The sequence below is a fragment of the Mesocricetus auratus genome, unplaced genomic scaffold (genome assembly GCF_017639785.1).
Source record: "Mesocricetus auratus isolate SY011 unplaced genomic scaffold, BCM_Maur_2.0 contig_5326_pilon_obj, whole genome shotgun sequence".
In the NCBI taxonomy this organism is placed as follows: domain Eukaryota; kingdom Metazoa; phylum Chordata; class Mammalia; order Rodentia; family Cricetidae; genus Mesocricetus; species Mesocricetus auratus.
The window spans coordinates 15,669-38,295 of record NW_024433812.1 but is presented as its reverse complement, the minus strand read 5'-3'; the positions used below and the strand labels follow the sequence as shown (position 1 = coordinate 38,295).

Here is a 22,627-nt window from a genome sequence, read left to right as displayed (position 1 = left end):
GACATTCTTGTAGATCTGCAATGATCTCAGTAGTTCCAGATCTCTCCTCCAACTTACAATGGCTCCCCGCGTTATAATCCTTCTCTCCACTAATCTTGCCTTGGCTCAGACTTCCTGCTCTCCCATGTCCTATGGTTCTATGACCTGTAGTGCTATTACTTTTATGACAGCAGTGTGTGCTGTATTCAACAGTAGGGTCTTAGCAAGCAGACTCCCATCTAGTTTCATCATGGGTCTCATGAGCAACCAGGATCCAAGGCAATAGCCTGGGTTGTGTTTGGGGCTTCTGAGACCTCTCTGACTCTAGAGGGGCGTCCCAGACCTCGCACTGGGATTTTCTATGGCTTCTGGGGTCAACGTTATCCACCCCCTGCAGGTTTCTCTACTCATACTCTTACCCCTCCATTATATTATTTTTATTATCTTATAAAGTGATGCGTTTCCATATGGCTTTTTCATCATCACTAGTTTTGAATAACCCTTCCTCTCAATTCTTTTTTTGTAATTTTTTTTTTACTTTTTAAATTTAAATTAGGAACAAGCTTGTTTTACATATCAATACCAGTTCAGTCTCCCTCCTTTCCTCCCCTGCCTCCAACCAACCCTCTATCCCATCCCCTTTCAGCTCCCCAGGGAGGGTGAGGCCTTCTATGGGAGATCTTCAAAGTCTGTTATATCATTTGCATTAGGGCCTAGGCCCTCCCCCTTGTATCTAGGCTGAGAGAGATTACCTCTATGTGGAATGGACTCCCAAGATCCATTCAACACTAGACATAAATACTGATCCACTGCCAGAGGTCCTGTAGATTGTTCAGGCCTCCCAGATGACACCCACGTTCAGGGGGTCTGGGTCGGTCCTGTGCTGGTTTCCCAGATAGCAGTCTGGGGTCTATGAGTGGGACCTTGTTCAGGTCAGCTGCCTCTATGGGTTTCTCCAGCCAGGTCTTGACCCCTTTGCTCATCACTCCTCCCTCTTCACAACTGGACTTCAGGAGTTCAGCTCAGTAACCAGCTGTGGATCTGTTTCTGCTTCTTTCAGTTATTGGATAAAGGCTCTAGGATGGCAAATAAGGCAGTCATTAATCTCATTATCAGAGTATGGCATTTAAGGCGGCCTCTCCACTATTGCTTAGATTGTTAGCTGGTGTCAGCCCAGCAGGAAGTTTGAGTCTTGGGAAGAATAGAGGAGAGCAAGAAAAGAGATACCATAATAGAGGGAGCTATTATATGTTTAGAGAGAAAACTGGCATTAAGGAAATTTCCTATCAACTCTTTTCTCTACCCCCTATCTCCCCAACTCCAACCCCAGTGTATCCTCATTTCAATCTTTATACTCCTGTATATTTTACCTGTCTACTTACATACAATATGCATTTACTAGCTCTTCCCCACACACTCTAAATCCTTCCATCTCCCTAAATGGTATGTTTCTTGATTGTATTTCTAGATAATCTAACTTAAACTCAGAAATCTAAATATTCAAAATTAGAATCTCATATGACAGAGAACATACAGTGTTTGTTTTTCTGTGTTTGAGTTACTTCATTCAATATAATATTTCCAATTCCACTAATTTTCCTGTAAGTTTCAGATTCTTTAAAGTTGAGTACAATTATATTGTGTATATGTACCACATTTTCATAGTTCATTACTGTGCTCTGGGAAATCTTATATTAAGATATTTGTTAAGAAGAAAAAAAGATTAATGGAAAAAGCCACCATGCTATGATGAGAAGATGCAATATGGAAATAATAAAACAATAATGATTTCCAAACCATATGTATGACCTAGGAGTTCCCTGTCCTGGCTAATTTGAGCAATGTATCCTTTCTTGCCAATCAAAGGGTCCCTTTCAGAGAAAAGCCTTGTTTCTTGAAATTCCATTTCCAATTACCTATTACATACCTGACATTCTAATATCTTCTACTTTATCTCATTCATTTTCATTTGTTTTCTTATTCTTTGCACTTGGTTTAGTTGTTTTGTATTAGCTTTTATTTTTTCTGAATATGTGTGGTCTTAACTGCCTTTCCTTTTTCAGCATTTACTCTATAACATTTTCTTTATAATGTCTCAGAATTCTAGCTCTTATACTTTCTCTTCTTACTGCATAGTTTTTAATACCCTTCTCTAAAAATACTATGTAGTATCTTCAGTCAGTACCCTAGAGTCGTTCTCTCTTACCCTTATTGGGGAAGCATCCACAGTGCCTTCTACTGTAAGCTAAACCCTGATCTCCATATTTTTTGAAGCAGTCTGCACATCCCTCTAGACAGTAATGAGTCACAAATGTCCAAGTGACAACTCACCAGTGAATGAAAATGAGGACATGATGGCTCCAAGGTTTGGCTGAGCAGAATGTTTTTATTGTATATACAAGGGAGGGTACAGCCAGAGATGTCTAGAGGAGTTCAGAGCAGTGAGAGAAAGCAGTAGACTGAACTAGGACATGAGAGGAAAGAAGAGAGTGGGTGGCTGAAATTGCTGTTTTATATGGGAATCACGAAGCAAAGCTCAGAGGCTGGAGGGGGTTAAGGAAGGTGGTGGGGATGAGAAAATCTGAGAACTTGTGATGCTGAGAGACCCAGGTGGCCAGAGTCTGCTTTGGTATGTTGACAGGTTACCTCAGTCATTTGTCCTGAGATTCTTTGGGACATAACTCTTAAGTCTCAAACTCAAAATGGCTAACTGAGGTGCCTATCTAATGTATCCAAATGGATTCTGGAAGCCAGTCTCCCTCAGTCCCTACTCACAAGTACCAGGTACAGAGTTATCCTGGCTGGCGTACCCCACCCTCTACCCTAAACCCCCAGTCTCAAACTCCCGACAAAAGGATTACTCTAACAACCAGAAAGACTTACAAAAAATAGTCTAGAAAAAGTAGAGAAGACATAAATATAAATGCTGGAAGACACATATATCTCAAAGATGTGCATAACATGATAAAGAAGCATAACACACACACACACACAGTAGGAAGATACACATTGTCATGATTCCTCCCTAATTTCACAGTTTCCTTATACTATAATCTAGAGATAATGAAATGCCAGAAAAATAACTAAAAATCCTATTTAAAAAGGATAAGTGATCAAATAGACAACTCAACTAAATAGATAAATGAATGATACCAATTTAGACTCTATAAGAAACTTATCAATGTGGATGAACCAATGGAAAGTTTAGAAGATATATTAAAATGCACGAGGGAAACATTTAGCAAGAGAGATGCCTCAGAGGTTAAGAACACTGGCTGCTCTTTGGGAGGTCCTGAGTTCAATTCCCAGAAACCACATGGTGGCTCACAACCATCTGTAATGAGATCTGGTGCCCTCTTCTGGCCTGCAGAAAATGCATGGAGGCAGAGTGCTGTATACATAATAAATAAATAAATAATTAAATAAATAATTAAATAAATAAAATCTTTAAAAAAAAGAAACTTATCAATGTGGATGAACCAATGGAAAGTTTAGAAGATATATTAAAACGCATGAGGGAAACATTTAGCAAGGAAATTGAGATGTTAAAGACAGCAACAACTAAAATGGTAAACAATGAAGAGTCAGGTAATCAAAGAAAACAAGCAAGGCACAACAACAAAACCAAACAGTGGAGCGCATCACCCACAGCTGAGAACAAAAGAAAAGAAACAAAAGGAAGATGGTCAGGGAATGAAGATAAAAATCAAGATACACATGTACAAAGAAAAGAAATGAATATGTCCAAAACTTTCAGTAACTATGGGACACATTCAGACATCAAACCTAAGAGTCTACAAGGCAAAGAAGTGAAAAGTTTCTGTACCCCCATAAGCCTCTCTGCTGATGCAGCAATCCAAATCAGACCAAATCAAACCGAATTAGGAAAAGCCAATGCTTAATGGAAACAACACTCCCGGATATCATTCCAGTCCCCCAGAGAGGAGATGGGAGAGAGAGACCTGGAAACCATGCATCTGCTTTCTGGGGGACAGTTTAAATACCTTATGGGAGTGGTCCTGAGCATCTCTGAGGGAGGGGTTATCATTTGGCAGGCTTTCTGAGATGTAGCAGGGTTTGGAGGAAGATAGGGTAAAGGGGATTGGTTGGAAATTCCATCATAACATTCCAGACTCGTTGGGTATATGGATGCCAGTGACTGGGATGAAGCTTTTACCATAACAATAAGGAGCTGAAATAAAGAATAATATCATATTATCATGAAATCATCACAGAACATTTGCCAAACCAACAAAGGAAACTACAGAAGACAACACCAGAGAAAACTTTTCTATGACATATCATACTCAAGTTTTCAAAAATACAAATAAATTAAACAACATTAATGATAGAAAGAAAATACCAATTCCCATACAAAGGCAGAAGTATCAGAATAAGTCGCATCTGTGATAATCAAGCCTAAAATGCAAGAAGGCATGGGATGTGTACTTCAAGATTGAAAAGAAAATAGTTAACCAAGTTGCTATTTCCAGCAAAGTTGTCTTTTAAAATGGATGAAAGAACAAGAATTTCAAGAAAAAACACGGATTAAAACAATTAATGACAACCAAGTCAGCACTGCAGGAAGTATTTAAAGGAATATTATACACAGAGGAATAATAAAACCAATACAATCCTTAATATGGCAGAAAAGAATGTATTTCACAAGAAGGTAAACGAACAAACCACTGACAATAACAGGGAAAGATAAAAATAACTAGTAATTCAACCAAATAGTAGGAAACCATGGGAAAGAACTAAGACCTCTCAACTATAATTTTAAATGAAAATGATGTAAACACAGCAATTAAAAGATGTAGACTAACTGAATGGATAAAAAACTAAACAAAAGAAAAAAACAACAATTGAGGAAAAGAAGACCAAATACTTCTTGTCTCTAAGAAATGCTGCAGAAACACCCAAAACGCGAGGGTCAAAGGACAGAAATGAACCTACCAAGCAGATGGAAGCTGTAAATATGCTGACATTTAGAGTCCTAAAAAACTAGAAATTGAAAGAGCGTGACTGTATACAATAAAACTATGTGCAGTAAACTTACAGCTGGTATTATACCTGATGTGCAAGTATTGAAAGTATTTCTTTTAAATCTGAAGCAGAAGATTGCTTACTTCCTCCACTTTTATTTGACATGATGCTTCCAATTTTAGTCAGATCAAGAAGACAAAAGAAATAGGAGGGAAGCCGGGCGGTGGTGGCGCACACCTTTAATCCTAGCACTAGGGAGGCAGAGGCAGGTGGATCTCTGTGAGTTCGAGGCCGGCCTGGACTGATAGCCTCCAAAACAATACAGAGAAACCCTGTCTCGTAAAAACAAAAAACAAAACAAAACAAAAAAAGAAATAGGAGGGATAGAGGTAGGAAAGGAAGAAGCAAATTTATCACTTTTAGTGTGGACCTATTTAACCATCCTAAAAATTCTCCCAGAATGTTCTTAGAGCTGATAAAATCTTTCAGCAAAGTAGAAAGGTACAAAGCCATACAAAACTCAATGACTTTATGAATAGTAGTTCAAATTTTCTAATTAAAAAAAAAAACACGTACCCAAAGACGTCTAAATAATGTACAGGAATAAACTTAATCAAGGAAATGAATGGTCTTTACAATGAATACTTTAAGAAGTCAAAGAAAGAAATTGAAATAGACACTAGATGATGGACAAACATCCTGTGTTTTGAATTGGCAGAATCAATATTGTAAAAATGTCTGTGTTATCACACACAGTCTTGCTGAGTTGACACAGGTTCCATCCATCTTCCAAGAGCTTCTTCACAGAAGTAGAAAAACAATCTTAAAACTCATATAGAAGCAAAAAATGTTCCAGAATAGGTGAAGGCAGGATTTGAACCTTATCTTCAGTTAAGCAGCCCTAATTTGAAAGAAGAGTATGGAAGCATCACAATTATACATTACAATACATCATCCTGAATTGTACTGCAGAGCTTTGGTGATGAAAACCAGCACACAAACAGGTGGTAGACCAAGATACAGAAGACCAGAAAATAAATCAAGATACAGACAAGTCAGTGTTGATCAAGATGTCAAAAAATACACACTGAACAAAAAAGTCTCTTCAACAAACACTTCTAGGTGAACTAGATATCCATACTTTGTAGGAGGAAACAGTCTCCTCCATTAACCATGTGACTTAGTAGAGGTGCATAAAGATGAGGTAATAAAAGGGCAGTTTACCGCATCGCTAACCACACCCACTTTAGGCATGACCAAAGACATATACGGACATAGGCGGTGAACTATGTCACTAGCCAGGCCCACTTTTGGGCATGGTTAGGGGTGTTACGGAGGAAGGTATAAAAGACTGAACAGCGGAAGTCTCGTTCTCTTTCCCGGCTTTCTGGCTTCCAGTTCAGCGATGGAAAACTAGTCAGCTTATCTGGGTTACTTGTTTGTTTCTTGTGGGTAATTTCTACAATAAATACTTACTTTTACTTTCAGTAAGTGTGTCGTTTATCATTGCAGCATCATTTTGGTGTCAGAAGTTCCAGAACCTGGATCCAGGCACCTAGAAAGCGGCTGCTCCTCGGCCCAACCACCGCCGGCCCCAGGCACACATGGGCTCTCCTTTCGCTAAGTTACCCACCACTTCGTTCAGCAAGGCACAATTCCCACCACCGGGAACCAGTACCTTCAACCTGCTGGTAAGGTTAAGTTGTATTCCGAGATTTCTCTTGCAGCCACTTGCTCTTTCACTGGTGGCCTGCTGACTTTGGCCTGAATAAAACTCCACTGGTAACAAACTTAACTGCTTTTACAATGTCAACTAACATTACGATGCAGGATGTTAAGAATTTTCTTGTTTTTTGTATGGATGGGATTTTTGAAAGGGTTGAGGACCTACCTGGAAGATACTTCCTACCCACGATGGTGATTATTAGTTTCATAATCCATATAATTTTGCTAAAGAAATGGTTCAAAAATAGGGCAAAATATGACAAACTTATACAGGTCATACAGTCATTGCAAGATGGTTATGAAATCCTAGAACAAAAAATTCAGGAAATGGAAAATTCCTTGCAGGATAGTAAGGAAGATTTGGTAGAAAATATTCAGGATATTAAAAATGATAATGTAGGTCTGACAAACAGGTTTAAAGAGACAGAACATACAATTGAATTTCTTTCAGGAAAAATGTGTTCCATACCTATCGATTCAACACACAGAATAGAAAAAGTGGAATATAATGTTGAAACATTTAACCAACAAAACTGTTCCATGTTTGATGATTTCACTAGCAAACTACAAAGACTGGAATATAAGATTGAAAAGCTAACAGAAAAGATTTGTTCCATGTCTGAGAGCAATGACAAACTAGCTGATAGAACGTTATTTTTGGAAGGCAGTTTACATGCCATTGAGATACTTTCTAAGGATGAGGAATATTTGGAATCACGTGTAAATGATGACTGCAAAAGAAAATGAACGATTCCATGACGTCCTTAGAAAATTATTTGACCCAAGAACTTCAAGAGATCAGAGAAACAATGATGAATAGATTGCAGGTCTTAGAAGACCTCCAATCTGATACTTCAGAATCAGACATACAGGCAGCAAAGTCAGGACAGGGGTTTCCCCACACCTCTCAATGCCGGAAAGATCTCCCTAAGGTTGCTATGCCTTCACCTATGGTTTACCCAGTATCTGTATTTGAAAAACCATTAACAAAAAAGCACCCAAATGGTCCCATTGTTTATCAGTGGGAACCTGTACAGATGAAGGACCTAAAGGGAATCAAGGAGGCCATTGTTTAGTATGGTCTTCATTCTCCCTATATCAGAGAGTTCCTAACCTCATGGGCCATTGCAAATACAGTAACCCCAAGAGACTGGGCCCAATTAGCCTCGGCAGTGCTTGAGAATTCATGTCAAATTCAATGGAGAGCTTTATGGAGGCAAGAGGCGAAAGCCCTAGAGATTCATGAATTAAAGAATGGCTATGAAGCACCCCAAGACAAGATTCATGGGGAGGGTGCTTACGCTGACCTGCAGGTTCAGTCTGCATATGATGAGCACATGTTTTCTTTATGCTGTAGAGCTGCTTTGAATGCTTTGGATAAGGTTTGTGAAACAGGAGACATAATGCAACCCTATACCAAGGTAGTACAGGGTCCAAGGGAAAGGTTCACTGAATTTTTAGAGAGATTGTCCAGAGCAATAGAAGTACAAGTAACAAATCCAGAATCTAGGTGACTCCTTATAGAATCTTTGGCATATGAGAACGCAAATCCACAATGCAAGCAGGTACTTTGGCCATTAAAAATAAGATCAGTGGCATTGGAGGAATTGGTCCTATATGCAGCTAACCTTGAATGTAAAAGTCAGGGTACGGGAGCTTGGGTAGGTGAAGCGATTTCTACAGGCTTGAGGAGACACCAGGATGCCAAATACCCTACCTGTGACGATATAGACGCCTGGGTAGGGGAGGCAATCTCCAAAAATTTTAACAGATATAAAGATGACACTTGCTTTAACTGTGGTAAAATAGGACATCTGAGTAGGAACTGTAGACAACGCATTTCTAGAAATAATGCTTCTATCAGGAATGATTCGGACAGAAGGCCTCAGCCTTCCGGTCTCTGCAGGAGGTGTGGAAAGGAAGAACATTGGACCAAGGAATGTTGGTCGACTACAGATAGACAAGGTAGACCTTTACAGCTGGGAAACATAAACAGGGGCCTCAGAAGGCCCCGAAAATAAAGATTATCTGGTCATTCCCAGTAACAGTGGAGGACAGCCTCTCCCAGGAAATTAAAAGATCCACTGCCCATTGTAAATAATACGGCACTGGATAATACATTAGCTCCAAAGGATGAATCAATTATATCAAGAGGAAACACAAAACGTATATTTTGGCAAACTTCTATACAATATCATAGACCCAAGTTACCAGTTAAAGTAAATAATATGGTGATAATAGGCACGTCCCTGAATGAAATGACAGACTCTGAAAATCCCTCATGGAAGGCCTTACCCTCCCTGGGGAGCAGAAGGGGGATGGATTGGGATGGGGGATTCAGATGAATGGAGGGCTGGGGGAAGAGGGGAGGGAAAGGGAACTGAGAGTGACATATATAAAAAGTTAAATAAAATATATATTAAAAAACCAAAAACTAACCATCTCAGCTGGAGATCTACTGCAGTCAAGAGAACTTGTTCCTGTCTTGGGGGGAATTCCTGCCTTCTTTGAGTGTCCCTACCCCTGATGTGTTCAGTCTTTTTGGCAAAGTGTTTTCCATAGGTTTGCTCTCAGAGGCCCACTCTTGATGGACACTCACTTGCCGATCTAGATGTCAGAGCTGTCACACATTCTGGTAACCTCTCGCCTGATATCCCTAGGCTTGAAGAAAGTGTAGAGTTGCAACAGTAACTGGCAATTGCTCTCAGTTGGGTTCCTCTCACTACTGAGAATTCAGAACCTCTATTTTCACGTGCAAGTTGTCACTCTTGTGTAAATAAAAATCCACCATCTGGGTCTGTATACTCCATTCTCCGAGGTGGTGAGATAGAAGCCCGACTGAAGGATCCGCTGCCTTGTTGACAACAACCAAAAAATATACTAACACACAGCCATCAGGAAAATACTTGTTTCCTAGAATCATAAAATAAAATACCTAAGTTGATGGAGAACTACATTCAGCTATATTTTTCAATCAATTTGGACATAAATAGTAAATCTAAAATAGTTATAGGCTTATTTTTGTTTCATTGTTAATTATTTGTTTATTTTGAGGATTATGGATGGCTATTTGCTTTTCAGGTGTTCATCATGGGGTAAACAAAAGCTACAAGTGTTATTAAACACTGGGTCTTCAATTTAGCCCATGGGATATCTTCTTTTCTGTTTCGTTTATGGATGCAGAATGGCGAGGAAACAAGAATATCCCTTTTCCTGCCATATGCATTAACACTGTAGGTTATTGTCTGTAATTTTTTTAAAAGACCTCATGCTCAATATTTCTGTTCCTATTTGTAGTCTGTTGTCTCTTGATATTTCCAGCTTGCCTCTCCATGTTTGTCACCTCTTTTTAAAAGAATGTTTTTAATTCAAAGAGAATTAATCACTTCCCCTCCCTTTCCTCCCTCTAGCTTCTCCTAGCTATCCTACATTGAACCCTTCACATGCACCTTACTTTCAAGTTGGTAGCTCCTTTTGTCTTTGATAGTTTGTTACATCCATGTGTGTGTGTATGCACACATCACACACACACACACACACACACACACACACACACACACACACACACACTCTCACATACACAACCAGACAGGCTGAGTCCATTTCTTGTTTGGGGGTACATGGATCCAAAGCTGACTAGTCTGTATTAGACAACCAAATCACAGATGAAATCTTTTCTCCCAGACTCATGGGGATGCAGAAGTGTGCAGCTTGTCCTCATTACATCCTTTTAAGTTCATGATGTTTTCTTCTTTTCTTTCTCCCCTCTCAGTATTAGGCTTTGCTTCATGCCACACAAGCTGAATTTCTTTCTAGTCCTCTTTTGTTAACCCTTTTCTTTCATGAAATTTATTCTTTCTAAACTGTCATTCAGACTTTTTTCCTTTCATAATTTTTCTTTTTAATAACTTTTTTTTGTTTTCAGTACATTCTAAATGCATTTTTCCAGTCTTTCCCAGTCCCTCCTCCCACTCCTCCCAATCACATTTCCCTCTCTCCCCCAGATCCATTCTTTCTCTGTTTCCCTTCAGAAAAGGGCAGGCCTCCCAGGGGATACCAACCACATGAGGTGTATCATGGTGCCATAAGACTAGGCATAAATCCTCATATCAAGGCTGGATGGGGCAACCCAGCAATGAGAAAAGGGTCCCAAGAGCAGGCAGGAGAGTCAGAGTCAACCCCACTCCCACTGTTGGAGGTCCCATAAAGAAACACCAATTGAAACAACAATAACGTATATTCACAGGAACTACCACAGATCCACACAGGCTCTGCGATTGCCACTTCAGTCTCTGTTAATCCCTATGAGGCCTGCTTAGTTAATATCTATGGCCCATATTTTCCTGGTATCCTTGACTCATCTGCCTCCTACAATTCTTCATCCCCCTATTTTGAGGGGTTCCCTGAGATCCAAGATGAGGGACCAGGTAGAGATGTCCAATATGCACTCTCTCTACCTAATGTTCTATTGTGAGTCTCTGCAGCTGCTCCTACAAGCTGCCTTTGGAAACCTCTCTGATGATGATTGGACTAGGCACTGATCTGTGAGCAGATAAGAATGTCATCACAAGGAATCCTCCCTAGGGTCACCCTGTGGAATTTGGATGTTCTTGCTACACTAGGTTTTCCCATCATTCCCACATATGTCCTCCAATCCCTGGCATCTCTCCCCATATACTCTCCCTCCATTCCTCTCCATCACCTGATCCCTCCTGTTCATAATCCCACACACTCAAGTTCTCTGTTTCTGTTCAGAAAGGGTCAGGCTTCCCATGGGTGTGAACAAAGCATGGCATAGCAAGTTGTAATGGGATTAAGCACTCCTTGTATTGAGGATGGGCAAGACAACCCAGTATGAGGAATAGCTTCCCCAAAGCTAGTCAAAGCATTAGGGACAGCCCTTGCTCCCTCTGTTAGGAGTCCCACAGGTAGACCAGCATACATAACTATCACATATCTGTGGAGGGCCTAGGTTAGTCTTATGCAGGCTCCCTGCTTGTCTGGTTAGAACCTGTGAGTTCCTATGAACCCAGAGTAGCTGATTCTGTAGGTTTCTTCCAATGTCCTTGACCTTTCTGGCTCTTAAAATCCTTTCTCGCTCTCTTCAGTGGGATTCCCTGAGATTGGTATAATGTTTGGCTGTGTGTCTCTGCATCTGTTTCTACCAGTTACTCATGAGGGTTCCCTGATGACAGTAGTGGCATTCATCAATCTACGAGTACAGCATAATATTGTAAGGCCATCATATTTATAGTTCCCCCTCCAGTTGTGTTTGGTTCTATCCTAGGTCTCTGGGCCATCCAGCCTCTGGGTCCTGGTCACTCCAGGCAGTGTCAAGGGTGGACTCACTCTTATGGTGTGAGTCTTAGACTGGACCACTCATTTGTTGGCCACTGCCATAATCTGTGTGGCACTGTTAACTCAGCACATCCCATAGGAAGGATAGACTGTGGGTCAAAGATCATATGTCTGGGTTGGTTTCCAATCACTTCACTGGAAGTCTTTCCTGGTCACAGGAGATGGCCAGTGCCAGTATCGCTAGGAGTCTTAGTTGGGGTCATCCTTGTAGATTCCTAGGAGTATCTTTTGCACCAGGTTTCCACCAGGCCCAGAAATGTCCCTGTTTCCAGTCACTTCTGTCATTAATCCCTTCACCCACAATCCCCAAACTGATACCTCATTTTCCTGCCCCCAGTTCTCTCACAGGATTTATTCTATTTACCAATCAAAGGGAGATCCATGTTTCCACCATTGACCCCTCTTTGTCACCTGTCCTCTCTGTGGACTGCAGCGTGGTCATTCTTTACTACTAATATCCACTTACAAGTAAGTACATACCATGTTTGTAGCTGTCTTTCTTGGTCTGGGTTGCCTCACTCAGGATGTTTTTTTTAGTTCTATCTATTTGCTTTCAAATTTCATGATGTTATTTTTTAACAGCTGTGTAATTAATATTCAATTGTGTAAATGCACTACGTTTTCTTTATCCATTCTTCAGTTGAGGGACATTCAGGTTGTTCCCAAGTTCTAGCTATTAAAAATAAAGCTGCCTTGAACATAGTTGAGCAAGTGTTTTTGTGGTACGACTGAGCATTCCTTAGTATATGCCCAAGAGTGGTATATGTGGGTCTTGAGGTATATTGATTTTCCACTTTCTGAAAAAGTACCATATTGATTTCCAAAGTGGCTGTAAAATTTACACTCCCACCAGCAATGGAGGAGTATTTTCCTTGCTCTATATCCTCTCCAGCATAAGCTGTCAATTGTGCTTTTGGTCTTAGCCTTTCAGACAGGTGTAAAATGGACTCTCAGACTGGTTTTGAATGCATTTCCCTGGTGGCTAGGTTGTTGAACATTTATTTGAGTGTTTCTTGGGTATTCGATATACCTCTGTTGAGTATTCTGTGTGTATATCTGTAACCCATTTTAAATTGGATTATTTGTTTTTTTCATGTCTAGTTTCTTGAGTTCTTTGTATATTTTGGAAATCAGCCCTCTGTCAGATATGGAGTTGGTGAAGATTTTTTTCCCATTTTATTGGCTGCCATTTTGTCCTGTTGACAGTATCCTTTGCCTTACAGAAACTTTTCAGTTTCATCAGGTCCTATTTATTATTGATCTTCCTGTCTGAGCTACTGGTGTTCTATTCAGGAAGTTGTATCCTGTACCAATGCATTCAAGGCTATTTCCTTGGATCAGCCTAACCAATTTATTCTGAGTTCGTTGATCTACTTGTCTTCTTCTGCATTCAGATATCTAGTTATGCCAGCACTATTTGTTGAAGATGTTTTTTTTCTTTCATTGTATCATTTTGGCTTCTTTATAAAAAAATCAGGTGTTTATAGGTATGGATTTATGTCTGGGTCTTTGATTTGATTCTATTGATCCACGTGTCTGATTTTATGGCAACACTGTGCTATTTTTATTACTATAGTAGAGCTTGAAATCAGGTATGGTGATACCTCTGCAAGTTCTTTTATTGTAGAGGATTGTTTCAGCTATTCTGCTTTTTTCCATATGAAGCTGAGTATTGTTCTTTCAAGCTAAAGAATTGTGCTGGAATTTTGATGGGTATTGCACCAAATCTGTGGATTGATTTGGTAGGATAACCATTTTTATTCTGTCAATCCTACGTATCAAAGAGTATGGGAGATGTTTTTGTCTTGTGATATCTTCTTCAATTTATTTCTTCAAAAACTTGAAGTTGTATCATACAAGTCTTTCATTTGCTTGGTTAGAGTCACCTCAATATATTTTATATTGTTTGTGGTAATTGTGAAGCAAAGCATGTAGTTTCCATGATTTCTTTCTCAGCCTGTTTATTTTTGTCTAGTAGAGGGCTACTGAATGTTTTGAGATAAACTTGTATCTTGCCACTTCACTAAAGGTGGTTATCAGCTGTAGAAATTCCTTGGTAGAATTTTGGGGGTCACTTTTGAATACTATCATATCATGTATAAGTAATAATGCTTTCATCTCCTCCTTTCCAGTTTGTGCCCCATTAGTCTCCTTCAGTTGTCTTATTGCTCTAGCTACAACATTAAGTACTGTTTTGAATAAACATAGAGAGAGTGTCCAGCCTCGTCTTGTTCCTGGTTTTAGTGGTATTGTGTTGAGTTTTTCTCCATTCCATTGGTTATTGGCTGTGGGCTTGCTCTATGTTGCTTTTATTATGGCTAGATATGTTCCTTGTATCCCTGCTTTGATTATCATGTGTTTAGGGAACTTTTTTATGGTCCAGTTTATTTGGTATTCTACATGCTTCTTGTACATTTATAGGCATCTTCTCTTTAGGAAAATTTTCTTCTATGATTTTGTTGAAAATATTTTCTGGGCCTTTAAGCAAGAATACATTTCTGTCTTCTATTTCTATTTTTCTTATACGTTTGGTCTACTCATAGTGTTTCAGATTTCATGACTGTTTTGTATCAGAATTTTCTTAGATTTAAATTTTTCTTTGAGCTATTAACCTATTTCTTCTATCATGTCTTCAGCACCTGATATTGTCTCTTCCATCTCTATTATTCTGTTGGTGGTGGTTTTGTCTGTAGACCCTGTTCATTTACTTAGATTTTTATGGTCAGAATTTCCTCAATGTGTGTTTTTATTATTTCTATTTCCTTTCCAGGTCTTTGACAGTTTATTAATTTCTTATAGCTGTTTGGATTTTTCTTCATTTTCTTTAAGGGATTCATTAATTCTCTCCAATTTTCTTCCTTTTTTTAGATTTTTAAAAATTTAAGTTAGAACCAATCTTGTTTCACAGGTCAATCCTAGCTCCCTCTCCCTCCCCTACTCCCCCTCCCTCCCCAGCAGGTCCCCCAGTCCCCCACCCTATTTCTAGTCTGATCCCCAAGGAGGGTGAGGCACTCCATGGTGGATATCCAGTAACTGTCATTTCAACTAGGTCAGGGCCTAGGTCCTCCCTCCAAGAGTTCTGGCTGAGAAAGCCTCCCATATTGTGGCATGGGCACTCAACTTCTATTTGTACTCCAGGAATAAATACTACCCAAGGCCTCATAGATTACCTAGGCCTCCTAACTGACACCCACATTCAGGGGGTCTGGGTCAGCCCCATGCTTTCCACACAGCCATCAATCTGGAGTTCAAGAGCTCCCCTTGTTCAGGTCAGCTGTGTCTGTGGGCTAAACCAGCCCACTCTTAACTCCTTTGTCCATCAGTTCTCTTTCTGACACTGCATTCCAGGAGTTCAGTTCAGTGTTTGTCTGTGGGTATCTGCCTACGCTTTTATCAGTCGCTGTATGAAGCTTCTGTTTCAGAGACTCTCTGGCAGTGGGATTGTATGCTGGCACTCCCCTGATTCATGTCTAAAATCCATAAATGAGTGAGTACATACCACATTTTTCTTTTTGTGACTGGGTTACCTCACTCAGTATGGTTTCTTCTAGTGCTTTCAATTTGCCTGCAAATTTCAAGATTCCATTGTTTATTCCCGCTGAATAGTACTCCATTGTGTAAATTTACCACATTTTCTCTATTCACTCTTCAGTTGAGGGACATCTAGGTTGCTTCCAGGTTCTGGCTATGAACGTAGTGGAATAGACATCCTTGTTGTATGAATGTGCATCTTTTGGGTATATGCCTAAGAGTGGAATTGTTGGTAGACTGATTCCCATTTTCCTGAGGAATTTCCATACTGATTTCCAAAGTGGCAGTACAAGTCAGCACTCCCACCACCAGTGTAGGAGTGTTCCCCTTTCTCCATATCCTCTCTAGCATAAACTGTCATTGGAGGTTTTGATTTTAGCCATTCTGACAGGAGTAAGATGGTATCTCAGAGTTGTTTTGATTTGCATTTCCTGGGTGGCTAAGGATGTTGAGCACTTTCTCACATGTCTCTCAGCCATTTTAGACTCCCCTTATGAGAATTCTCGATTTAGTTCTGTACCCCGTTTTTTGATTGGATCCTTTGGTGTTTTGGAGACGTGCTTCTTGAGTTCTTTGTAAATTTTGGAGATCAGCCTTCTGTCAGATGTGGGGCTAGTGAATATCTTTTCCCATTCTGTGGGCTGCCTTTTTGTCTTGCTGACTGTGTCCTTTGCTTTACAGAAGCTTCTCAGTTTCAGGAGGTCCCATGTATTAATTGTCGATCTTAGCGTCTATATTACTGGAGTTATGTTCAGGAAGTGGTCTCCTGTACCAATTCTTTAAGGGATTCATTAATTCTCTCCAATTTTCTGTCTTCTTTTTCCTCAATTTCTTTTAGAAATTTATTTATTTCCTCTTTGAGGGTCACTATCACCTTCTAAGGTCTTTTTCTTGTATTTCAGATGCACTTGAATATTCAGAGCTTGTTTTAGTAGGATAGCTGGGCTCTGGTAGTAATGACATATTATCCTGGATGTTGTAGATTATATTCTCATGCTGGCCTCTGGGAATTTGGCTTTGGGGTCTAAGTGCCATCTTTTGAGCTTGTCTTAGTTAGATGGAGGTTTTCCCCCTTGGTTTCTGTTTCCTTTCTGGTTTTCTGACCAGAGTGTCCTCTGATTGAGCAAGAGGCCTCCATTTGAGTTGGGGGCTGGACTTCTTGTGTTCAGGCAGGGGTCTCCACTTATCTTGGGAGCTGGGATATGGTGACACAGAGAGGGTTGCGATTGAGAGTTAGGTGGGGAGGTCACTGAGAGAGCAGGGAAGTTCTACTGCTTGGTGGCCTAGCTAGACTACTGTTGGCTGGAGTGGTCTCTGGTAGAGCATGGTGTCAATTAATAGTTTATTGTTTCAAAACTTTAGGGAGTTACTGTGTTTTATTTAAAATCATGTAACATATCTACATGTGAGATTGAGTATACAAAAAGAATAAACCAAACAGTGTGTGAAAATATAGTATTTGTGAATACATGTCCTTAGACAATGTCTGAAAGGAGTGACGAAGGCTTCATGTCAGGATAAACATCAGTCTTACTCAGTTGTGAACCACACAAGCTACAATAATGACTGGCCTATATAGACATGCACACTCGGAGGAACAACCACTTTTGATTGGGTGTAAGTGCTGCTCCATAAGGTGAAACCCAATTCTGGTACCATTATTAGGCTAAAAACCTGTGGCTAGACACATCATAGGCTCTAGGTAAGACCTACTGCTAAATGGACATAGTATTAAATGCATTATCAATGACTTATCTTTATACCTATAGATTAAACAATATCTCAACTATTATTGGAAGAGCATCTATTTGCAGTATCTGGTGATTAACACAGATATCCGCAGTTGGTCAGCCTGCAGAGACTATAGTAAGACTGTGGAAGATTCAACCCTAAATGGGACATCCATGTGTAAAAGGGAACTAGTTTCTCATGCTCACAGATAGCACTAGAGAAATCAGTAATGTCATACTTTTCTCTTCGGTGGATGGTATTTAGATCTGTTTTTTACCCAGAAGGCTGGGAGTGGATATTATTAATAGTCTAGTGATCCTTTGCTGTAAGGACAGGCTTCACTGAATCCCCAGACTACTGTGTGTATCCCAGACTCCTGAGTATTGTTTATCCGTCAATAGAACAGTTCTTATAGAAGAGGTCCCATGTATCTTGCAAAAAGTCTATTCTTCAGCTTTTTACAGACCCTTTCTCCCCAGACCATTATCCTGAGCATTGCTCCTTGGTCAACAGAACCCACTCTTAAGGAAGAGGTCAGAGGTTCTCGGAAAAGGACATCTGCATTGCAACCGAGTTTCTATGTAGTCATGTTTTCAGCTTTGTTGTGATAGAAGTCACGAGGAAACTTTTCCCAAAGTTGTACTGTGCTTAACTATGTGAAAAATAAACTGCCCAGTATCAGACTCTTGGAGTAAGCTGTGTTAACTCAGCTTTCTTCTGGTCTCACATGGGTCATTCCTCTGCAGGAAAGCCCACGTCTGTGTCACACTTCTTCTCTGAGAGGCTCAGGATCAGTGTGGAAGAGAAGGAAGAAAGAGTGTAAGAACTAGAGGTGTTGGATAGCTACAAACAAACACGGTCTTCTGGACATGGGAGGGCAGTGGTTATGACGGAATTCACGAGAGCTGTGCAAGCTTCAGCCAGGTCAGATCCTAGGGTGGAGAGGAGGTGTGGACACCAAGCTCCACCTTTAGCCAAAGAGCTGCTGGCAATTGATAGCTGCTGGGACAGGAGAATCTGTTTTCTTTAAGAGTATAGCCCCGTTTGGTCAAACATACTCCACTGGAAGGTTATATATCCAAGAGTATATGGGATTTGATAGGGTAAAAATGAAAGCGACCACAAAGTTAAGTGAGTTGGGAAAGGGGCTTGTATCTGGGAGGAATTAGAAGAGGGGGTGAATAGGAGCAAAACATACTGTAAAAATTTCACAGAACTAGTCAAAATGTACATGCATGGAGTGAAAAAGTTTGCCATATAAAAAGGAAGAAAATGCTGGTGTGTGTGGTATAAGAGACTGAAACACATAGGGGCTGTGGGATAATGCTCGTGTATACTGTAAAGATGTGTCACTCATATTGATTTAATAAAATGCTGATTGCCGGTAGCCAGACAGGAAGTATAGGTAGAGCAACCAGACTAGGAAAATTCTGGGAAGAGGAAAGGAGAGATACAGTCACCAGCTAGACACAGAGAATGCCTTACTGAGAAAACCTACCAAGCCATTTGGCTAAACATAGGCAAGAATTATGAGTTAATACAAGTTATAAGAGCTAGATAGTAATAAGCCTGAGTAACAGACCAAACAGTTTATAATTAATATAAGTCTCTGTGTGATTATTTGGGACTAAATAGCTGTGGGACCAGGTAGGACAGAAGCTTCTGTCTACAAATGGTGCCCAGTGTTGGGCAACTACATCCGCATAAATCCAGAGAGAGCTTGGGAAGGGATTCTAAACATTAAGAAATAGAGGAAAGCATGGCTTCTTGGTAGCAGCATTTTTTCAGGTGGGCTCTGTTTGCTAGAGTCAAGCAAAGGCACAGCTCCTTTAAGAGATGGTTACTGACTCAGTATTAGTAGCCAAAACTGCACAACTCTTTTAAGAGGTCCTGCTACCAAACACTTAAATGGAGTTTATGAGCATCTTGTGCATATTTCTTGGTGGTGTCATGCACGAGAAACTCTGCAGAGTTGGGACAATAAAGATGGTTCCTTCCAGTACTTCTACCATGAAGCTAGACTCCCAGGAAGCCAAGGAATGGGGCAGTGCCAGCCTCCAAAGCTGCAGTGTTAATCCTAGCCATGCAGCTTAGCAGAATAAAGACTCGTGTGGTCACAAAATGATAGAGGTATACATAAAGAAAGATTAAGATTAAAGAAAAAAACAAAAAGAAAAAGAAAAAATCAACAGCAGCAAGAAAACCACTCTAAAATGTTTACAGTGTGTCTGAAAATACAAGTAGGCTTGGGATAGAAAAGAAAAAGGAGAGACAACATCCTTAGAAAACAAATAGAGTAGCTGCCCATGGTGGCATAAGCCTCTATTCCCAGCACTCAGGAGGCAGAGGCAGGCAGATCTCTGTGATTTGAAAGCCAGTCTGGGCAACAGAGTGAGTTCTGGGACAACCAAAGATACACAGAGAAACCCTGTGTACCTTAAAAAATAAAAATTAAAATAAGAGAAATAAAATAATAAAAAATGTTACGTAAAGATGGAAAATACACAGATAGTCTAGATACTGTATGTTGTTGTGTTTCTTTAAATTGTTTGACTGCTGAGAAAGGAGAAACAGCTGCTAAAAGATATTTGATTATAAATGCTGCTGGATTAATCTAACCTATATGTTTTGAAAATGCCTTGACTTTAAAATTTAAGTCAAAGGTATTTTACTTTGGATAAGATGTTTTGCTTTTGTTTCCACAGGAAATAAGATACTGTGGATTCATTCTGTGTTAAGAAAATTAAAGTTTTATTGAGGAAGACTCCTTGAAATATCTCCAAAGGGAACAGATGACCCAGATGGTCCAACATTTCAGAGTACCTCTGTTTCAGTTTCTCCTGAATTCTGCATCCAAAACAACTTCAAGGCTGCTGGTTGAGATGATCCAGCCTCACAGAATACTTCCCAGTTAATACTTGGCCATAATCCTAAATTTTCTTTGGCTCCCCAAAGGATTACCCGCACCCTCAATTTGCAGAATGTAACCTAGAAAACTACACCCACATTCCCAAAAATGGATTATGGATATTTGTCTTTGTTTATTGTGTTTGTTACAAGTTGTTATAGATAATGGTCAGGAACAAAAGCTAAACAAAGGAGATTAGATCTGGGGTTCATGTTTTGAAAAGAAAGAAAAATAATGCTCTTTTTCACTGTAAAGATTTGTCACCTGTATATATTTAATAAATCACTGATTGTCCATCACCCAGGCAGGAAGCATAAGTGGGGGCAACCAGACTAGGAGAATTCTGGGAAGAGGAAAGGAGAGACAAGCCACCCTGCTAGACACAGAGGAAGTAAGATGAGAATTCCTTACTGAGAAAAGTTACCAAGCTTGTGGCTAAACATACATAAGTATGGGTTAAAATGATTTGTAAGAGCCAGATAATAATAAACTTGAGCAATAGACCAAACAGTTCATAATTATTATAAACATCTGTGTGATTATTTGGGACTAAAAGGCTGCAGGACCAGGTGGGATAGAAACTGTACTACATTTCCTGTGAAAACAAACTCAGAAGCCAGATATACTGGCACACCCCTTTAATCTCAGCTGTTGGGAGACTGAGGTAGACAGAAATCTGCATGGGCTGCATTGTATCTGACCAATCAGGGTACATGACAAGACCCTGTCTCGCTAAACCAACCACAACAACTAAAGCCAATTCAATACCCAACATTACAAAGTCAGCGAATGACTGGCAGAGTGAATCTCCTACTGCAAACCTGTCTCATTTTTCCTTGCTGACTTTAGTCACTAGCTGTCTTGGTTGACTTCGTTTCCAGATGGTAGGACATGTTGGGGGTTGTGCTGTTAAATTGTTTTAAGCTGCCACTTGCTTGGAGAGCACTGAGTCCATAAGAAGATCATGTTGAAAAAAGGAGAAATTAGGATTAACAAGTAGAATCACAAAGTGGAAAATACTTACTCTAATAATTTATTTCTTTCATGTATCCCTATTGACACAGCATGAAATAGAATAGGCTGGAATTTAAGCCTACTTGTAAGTATATAGGTGGAACCTGAATTTGCCTTCCAAGCAAGAGTCTGCATTTGTTTTAGAAAAAACGTTTAATGAGATGCCAGATGTTATAGACAAAAGCAAAGAGTTCTGTAAAAGGAGATGGTGAACTTCCCCGTAATATATCATTAAACTTCCTTCTTATTGGTGTGGAGTGATATATCTGCTTACTTCTTTCAGGGAAAAAATATAATCATTTCTTGTAATTTTTATTGACAGAGTATAAAATTGCTCTCCCTCCATTATGATCTGGGCCTTCTCTCAATTGGAAGATACAAGCAAAGATTAGCCTGTCACTTAATTGTTGATATGGGAACTGAGCAGAGGTTAGTCCTCTCTGAAACCTCCTTGAGGAGCTGTAAGACCTCTGAGTGACAGGGGATGCTGGCAGGAAGGAGAGGAATAAAAGGACCAGCTACAGCCATCTGCTTCCCAGTCACTCTGTGACACACACAGCTTTCAATAAGTTAGTTTCCCCTAATACAAGTGGTGTGATCAGTGGTTGGTGAGCACCTGCTAGGTGGGTATATTAGGTTCTTTTCCCGGTGCTGTGTTAAAATACTCTGAAAAAGGCCACTTAAGGTAGAAAGAGTTTATTAGGTTCCAATTCAAGTTTAGAGTTCACCATGACCAGGAAGTCACAGTCTCAGATGTCTGGGAGAACTGGTCACATAGCATGCACTCAGAAACAAAGAGAAATGAATTAATGCCTGCATGATACTGCTCAGCTTGTCCTGTCCCTTTTATACAGTCTTCACTCCCTAACCCTGCCCAGGAAATCATGACAATCCCTCAGACGATCCTAGAAGCTCTCTTTAATCTAGTCAACCCTTCACAGATGTGCTCTGAGTCTTGGCTCCTAGGTGTTGAGCTGACAATAGCAATTATTAGAGTTGGGCACTAAAATTTTTTAAAGGAGGTAGATTTCAAGTGCTATAATGAAAAGTCTCCAAATTGCTTTCATTCCAAACCTAGCTTTCATTGTGGCCAGATTAGCGAGAACCAGGGCTGGCTTTATGAGTGACGAATAAAGATTCATAAGCTGCTATCACACTGATCACACGCCAAAGACCAACCAATGGAAGGCTCAAAGCTGTCAAAAGTTTACGTTTACTCCATGACTACTGACTATAAAGGAAAATGACAAGCACAGCCATTTTCTTTCTTCTGTTCCAATGTTTTAGGCTGATTAGAGCAAGCACTACAAGGCTAAAATAAATGATATTGAGGTGAAACGTTTCCTCATTGGTTGTCCTGAAATGGTGGGGTGCTGCCCAAAGCTTGGGTCACTC

General features: G+C 40.0%; 1 long non-coding RNA gene across 3 annotated transcripts; it reads left to right on the top strand.

The window, feature by feature from the left end:
* The first annotated feature begins 6,268 nt into the window (after positions 1–6,268).
* LOC121138516 lies at positions 6,269–20,343 on the top strand. Of its 3 annotated transcripts, XR_005875479.1 has the most exons (5): positions 6,345–6,381; positions 6,478–6,656; positions 12,386–12,516; positions 18,057–18,234; positions 20,016–20,343. It is a non-coding gene; the product is annotated as an uncharacterized LOC121138516 (long non-coding RNA). The 3 variants fall into 3 exon arrangements; XR_005875478.1 differs by lacking the exons at positions 6,345–6,381; positions 12,386–12,516 and adding an exon at positions 6,269–6,306; XR_005875477.1 differs by lacking the exon at positions 12,386–12,516.
* The last annotated feature ends 2,284 nt before the right edge of the window (positions 20,344–22,627 follow it).